Below are 6,726 nucleotides of genomic sequence, written 5' to 3' on the forward strand. Positions count from 1 at the left end.
CTTTTTGTAGAGATCTTCTCTACTTGTATTTATTTTAGAATAAGCAAGTGTTTATATTAGTATCTTAATTGGCTTGGTCACCACTGAGTCCCTTAATTGAGGATTACTTATATCAGTCCATCTACTGTAGAGGTGCTCCAGGCATCTCTCTGGGGTCTATTCCCTCATCTCTGAGTTAAGTTAGAGCAGGACTTGCAATTGGAGGATGATTAACAAGATGACCTAATAGCCCTGGTTCAGACTGCGCTAGAAAATTCCCAAGTTTCACATGTACCACTCATGTTTCATTGATTTTTATTTTCAAAAGCAATAACTAAAAAATACAAATGCAGTCAATAAATATTTGTAGAAATTTTTATACAGTTGATCATTTGCATTAAGAATCACTTTTAGAATAGTTTGAATTTTCTCAAGGACTTAATGATCATATCTTTGGTGGGAGATGAAAACCACCCTGCACTCCCTTACACACATACACTGGGTTTCTGGGGCAAGAAAATTGACTGATTACTCATTGTCTGGAAGTGCAATAATGTCAATGCTTGAGACTACCAAGAACATTCAGTAAAACTTGTTTGCAATACTGTTGACTATTGAGAAGGGAGAGTGTGTTCGTTTTCTAAGGATGCTGTAACAAATTTCCACAAACTGGGTGACTTAAAATAACATAAACTTATTCTTCACAGTTCTGGAGGTTAGAATTGTGAAATCAAGGTGTCAGCATGCCCTCTTTGAAGGCTTTAGGAAATAGTCCTTATTCATCTCTTCTAGCTTCTGGGGGCTGTTGGCAATTCTTTGTATTATCTGGCTTTTAGATGCATCATCACTCCAATCTCTGCCTCTGACTTCACGTTGCATTTTTTCCTATGTGTTTGTGTCTCTGTGTCCGGGTTAGGGCTACCAGTCTTTGGGTTAGGGCCTACTCTAATCCTGTATTACCTTAATTTACTTTGTTATGTCTGCAAAAACTCTATTTTCAAGTAAGGTCATATTCACAGGTTCTAGGGAGATATGAATTTATTGGAACACTAGTCAAACCAATACAGACAGCTTAGGATATTGTGAAGTTGATTTAATTAGAATGCAAGGATATTGTTGCTGGGAAAATACAGCTGGGTGACTATCAGTGAGTCACTTAACCTTTCTTGAGAAATAATACCTTCTGTCAAGATTAGTTATCTGTAGCCATTCATTGGCCTTAAAATATTTGAATGGAATTGTAGAATTGGCTTAATTTTTTGGACATGACTTGATAGTGTAGGCCGTTTTAACCTGTTTGTGTATGGTAGTATTACAAATGGAAACACAGCCTTCCTCTTTCACGTGTGTTAGCCATGTATTGGGTTGATAACCGACCTAAACCCCAGCCTTTCACCACAACATTTACATTGATGCATAAAATGCTTTTATCGGACGGGTGCAGTGGCTGACACCTGTAATCCCAGCACTTTCAGAGGCCGAGGAAGGCAGATCACCTGAGGTCAGGCATTCAAGACCAGCCTGGCCAACATCATGAATCCCCGTCTCTACTAAAAATACAAAAATTAGCCAGCTGTGGTGGCATGCACCTGTAATCTCAGCTACTCAGGAAGCTGAGTCAGGAGAATCACTTGAACCTGGGAGGCAGAGGTTGCAGTGAGCCGAGATTGTGCCATTGCACTTCAGCCTGGGTGACAGAGCAAGACTCCATCTCAAAAAAAAATGCCTTTATTAAGAGATAACACATTTTATCTGAGAATAAGAGATGATCACCAGAAAAGAGATCAAGTAATTCTGGAAAAGGAGATATCTATATAATGGTGTAAATGAATAATATAACAGATCCTGTCCTAAGGAAAGATTTTGATATGCAGCAGGAGTTCTGGTGGAAACTTAAAAATTATGGATGACAAAAAGGAAAGCAAGGATGAAAGAAAAAGGCATAGAAGAGGAGAATTGGTGGTAATGGCAGGAGTGGAGGTGGGGATACATAGAGTAACAACAACAATCACTATCAGCACCATGCGCCAGGAACTTCTCTAAATGTTTCACATGTGTTATTTCATTTCATCCTTGCAAAAACCCTATGAAGTAAGTGTTAATATTATTTTCATCTTCTTGAATGTGTGTGTGCATTCTCTTTTATTTCACACATTCATATTAAATTTAGCAGATGTGAGAAGCAATTTGTAAATACACATGCATATCTATAACAGTCTCAAGAAAGCTGTTCTCAAGGAAAAGACTCTTTTAAGATTATTGCAAATCAAATAAACTCTTAACATATTTTCGTATTTTGACAACAAACATCTATTGTGTCAGCCAGTATGCTGTCATAGAGGTTAAGAAATGGACAAGAAAATATCCCATACTATCCATTAACCCCGCATGGATCTCAAATCCATTCATTCTGTCTTCTTTCCATTTTCCCTCACCTGCTGATATCTTGACTCCCTGCCTTGCCTCACTAATATTCCCTGGTTTATCATTATAATCACCTTTTTGTTTAAAACCTTTACTTATTTTCCCTTGCTGGTTTTTTTGTTGTTGTTGTTCCGGGTTTGGCAGAACTAGAAGGATTGCAGGTTTCAAAGGTGTGTGAATTTGCTGAGTTAGAATGAAATGTTTAGTGTCACATTTTTGTGTAGCTATGAAAACTTTGATTTGATTTCCCTGATCATTAGTGATGTGGAGCATTTTTTCATATGCTTGCTGGCAATTTATATATCTTCTTTTGAGCATTGTCTATTCATATCCTTAGCCCACTTTTTAGTGGGATTGTTTGTTTTTTTCTTGCTGACTTGTTTGAGTTCTTAGTAGATTATGGATATTACTCCTTTGTTGGATGTATAGATTGTAATTTTCTCCCACTCTGTGAGTTGTCTGTTAACTCTGCTGATTATTTCTTTTGCTGTGCAGAAGATTTTTAATTTAATTAACTCCCATCTATTTATCTTCGTTTTTGTTGCATTTGCTTTTGGCTCTTTGGTCATGAAATCTTTGCCTAAGCTAATGTCTAGAAGAGTTTTTCCAACGTTATCTTCTAGAATCCTTATGGTTTTAGGTCTTAGATTTAAGTCTTTGATCAATCTTAAGTTGATTTTTGTAAAAGTTCAGAGATGAGGATTCAGTTTCATTCTGCTACATATGGCTTGCCAATTATCTGAGTACCATTTGTTGAACAGGGTGTCCTATCCCCACTTTATGTTTTTGTTTGCTTTGTCAAAGCTGAGTTGGCTGTGAGTATTTGGCTTTATTTCTGGGTTCTCTATTCTGTTCCCTTGGTCTATGTGCCTATTTTTATACCAGTACCATGCTGTTTTGGTGACTATGGCTTTACAGTAAAGTTTGAAGTTGGCTAATGTGATGCCTCCAGATTTGTTCTTTTCGCTTAGTGTTGCTTTGGCTACACAGGCTCATTTTTGGTTCCATATGAATTTTAGGATTGTTTTTTCTAGTTCCATGAAGAATGATGATGGTATTTTGATGGGAATTGCATTGAATTTGTAGACTGCTTTTGGCAGTATGGTCATTTTCACAATATTGATTCTACTCATCTATGAGCATGGGATGTGTTTCCATTTGTTGGTGTAATCTGCCATTTCTTTAAGCAGTGTCTTCTCATTTTCCTTGTAGAGGTCTTTCACCTCCTTGGTTATGTATATTCTGAAGTATTTTATTTATTTTGTTTTGCAGGTATTATAAAAGGGCTTGAATTCTTTCTTGTTTCTTTTTTTAAATGATGGAACAGGTAATTAGGTGTATTTTATTTTATTTTATTTATGATACTTTAAGTTCTAGGGTGCATGTACACAATGTGGAGGTTTGTTACATATGTATACATGTGCCATGTTGGTGTGCCGCACCCATTAACTCTTCATTTACATTAGTTATATCTCCTAATGCTATCCCTCCCTGCTCCCCCCACCCTATGACAGGCCCTGGTGTGTGATGTTCCCCTTCCTGTGTCCAAGTGTTCTCACTGTTCAATTCCCACCTATGAGTGAGAACATGTGGTGTTTGGTTTTCTGTCCTTGCGATAGTTTGCTGAGAATGATGGTTTCCAGCTTCATCCATGTCCCTACAAAGGACGTGGACTCATCCTTTTTTATGGCTGCATAGTATTCCATGGTGTGTATGTGCCACATTTTCTTAATCCACTCTATCATTGATGGACATTTGGGTTGCTTCCAAGTCTTTGCTATTGTGAATAGTGCCGGTGTATTTCTTTTTAATTTTACTTTAAGTTCTGGGATACATGTGCAGAACATGCAGTTTTGTTACATATGTATACATGTGCCATGGTTATTTGCTGCACCTATGAACATGGCATCTAGGTTCTAAGCCCTGCATGCATTAGCCATTTGTCCTAATGCTCTCCCTCCCCTTGCCCCCTCAGAGGGGGCCCTCAGAGGCCCCAGTGTGTAATGTTCTCCTCCCTGTGTCCATGTGTTCTCATGTTCAACTCCCATCAATAAGTGAGAAGATGTGGTGTTTGGTTTTCTGTTCCTGTGTTAGTTTGCTGAGAATGATGGCTTCTAGCTTCATCCATGTCCCTGCAAAGGACATTAACTCATTATTTTATGTAACTGCATAGTATTCCATGCTGTATATGTGCCACATTTTCTTTATCCAGTCTATCATTGATGAGCATTTGGGTTGGTTACAAGTCTTTGCTATTGTAAATAAAGCTGCAGTAAACATACGTTTGTAGGAGATCAGTCAGGGTGGTGGGAGAAAGTGTAGGAAAAGAAGCAGACCTTCTTGGAAGGCCAGGTGGTTTTGCAAAAGCTTCAAAAGATGATTTGGCTGAAGGCACCTGAATTTTCTCAGAGTAGATAACAAGAAAGTGTAAGGGAATTGATCTAGAGAAGTTCGTTTACTTAGGCCTTGGAACCTGGCCTTTAATCATCTGCTCATGATTGCTCTCTGGGGGTGGGGTTGAGAAGGGGGGGTGACCATGTTAATTACATGCAAGTGTGTTGATTCAAGGCCTTTGTCATTAAATCTGTACTGAATAAATGCCCACAGTGCCAGGTTGTCAGGCTGCAGCTGCTACAACTCTTTCTGTGAGCGGCCTGGTCCCCTAGCCCACTCTTTCACTGGTTACCTGTATCTGAGTGCATTTTTTCATCCATCTTTCAGCCAGGGTCTGTGGGTCAGATCTGGCAATGTGATGCTTCCAGCTTTGTTCTTTTGCTTAGGATTGTTTTGGCTATACAAACTTTTTTGGTTCCATATTAATTTCAAAGTAGTTTTTTTTTTCCTAATTCTGCAGAGAAAGTCAATGTAGCTTAATGGGAATAGTATTGAATCTACAAATTACTTTGGGAATTATGGCCATTTTCATGATATTGATTCTTCCTATCCATGAGCATGGAATGGTTTTCCATTTGTTTGTGTCCTCTCTTATTTCCTTGAGCAGTAGTTTGTAGTTCTCCTTGAAGAGATCCCTCACGTCCCTTGTAAATTGTGTTCCTAGGTATTTTATTCTCTTTGTCACAATTGTGAATGGGAGTTTACTCATGATTTGGCTCTCTGCTTGTCTATTGTTGGGGTATAGGAATGCTTGTGATTTTTGCACATTGATTTTGTATCCTGAGATTTTGCTGAAGTTTCTTATCAGCTTAAAAAGTTTTTGGGCTGAGACGATGGGGTTTTCTAAATATACAATCATGTCTTCTGCAAATAGAGACAATTTTGCTTCCTCTCTTTCTATGTGAATGTCTTTATTTCTTTCTCTTGCTTGATTGCCCTGGCCAGAACTTCCAACACTATGTTGAATAGGAGTGGTGAGAGAGGGCATCCTTGTCTTGTGACCATTTTTAAAGGGAATGCTTTCTGCTTTTGCCCATTCAGTGTGATATTGGCATGGGTTTGTCATAAGTAGCTCTTACTCTCTTGAGATATGTTCCATCAATACCTATTTTATTAAGAGTTTTTAGCATGAAGCGCTGTTGAATTTTATCAAAGGCCTTTTCTGTATAATTGAGATAATCATATGTTTTTTGTCATTGGTTCTGTTTACGTGATGAAATATGTTTATTGATTTGCATATGTTGAACAAGCCTTGTATCCCATGGATGAAGCCAACTTGATTGTGTTGATAAGCGTTTTGATGTGCTGCTGGATTAGTTTTGCCAGTATTTTTGTCAAGGATTTCTGCATTGATGTTCATCAGGGATATTGGCCTAAATTTTTCTTTTTTTGTTGTGTCTCTGCCAGCTTTTGATATCAGGATGATGCTGGCCTCATAAAATGCGTTTGGGAGTAGTCCTTCTTTTTCTATCATTTGAAATAGTTTCAGAAAGAATGTCACCAGCTCCTCTTTGTACCTCTGGTAGAATTTGGCTGTGAATCCCTCAGGTCCTGGGCTTTCTTTGGATTGGTAGGCTATTAATTATTGCCTCAATTTCAGAACTTGTTTTTGGTCTATTCAGGGATTTCACTTCTTTCTGGGTTAGTCTTGGGAGGGTATATGTGTCCAGGAATTTATCCACCTCTTCTAGGTTTTCTAGTTATTTGCATAGAGATGTTTATAGTACGCTCTGATGGTAGTTTGTGTTTCTGTGGGATTAGTGGTGATACCTTCTTTATCATTTTTTATTGTGTTCATTTGATTCTTCTCTTGTTTCTTCTTTATTAGTCTAGCTAGAGATCTATTTATTTTGCTAACTTTTTCAAAAAACAAACTCCTGGGTTCATTGATTGTTTTGAAGTTTATTTCGTGTCTCTGTCTCTTTCAGT

The sequence above is a fragment of the Nomascus leucogenys genome, chromosome X (genome assembly GCF_006542625.1).
Source record: "Nomascus leucogenys isolate Asia chromosome X, Asia_NLE_v1, whole genome shotgun sequence".
Classification (NCBI taxonomy): Eukaryota; Metazoa; Chordata; class Mammalia; order Primates; family Hylobatidae; genus Nomascus; species Nomascus leucogenys.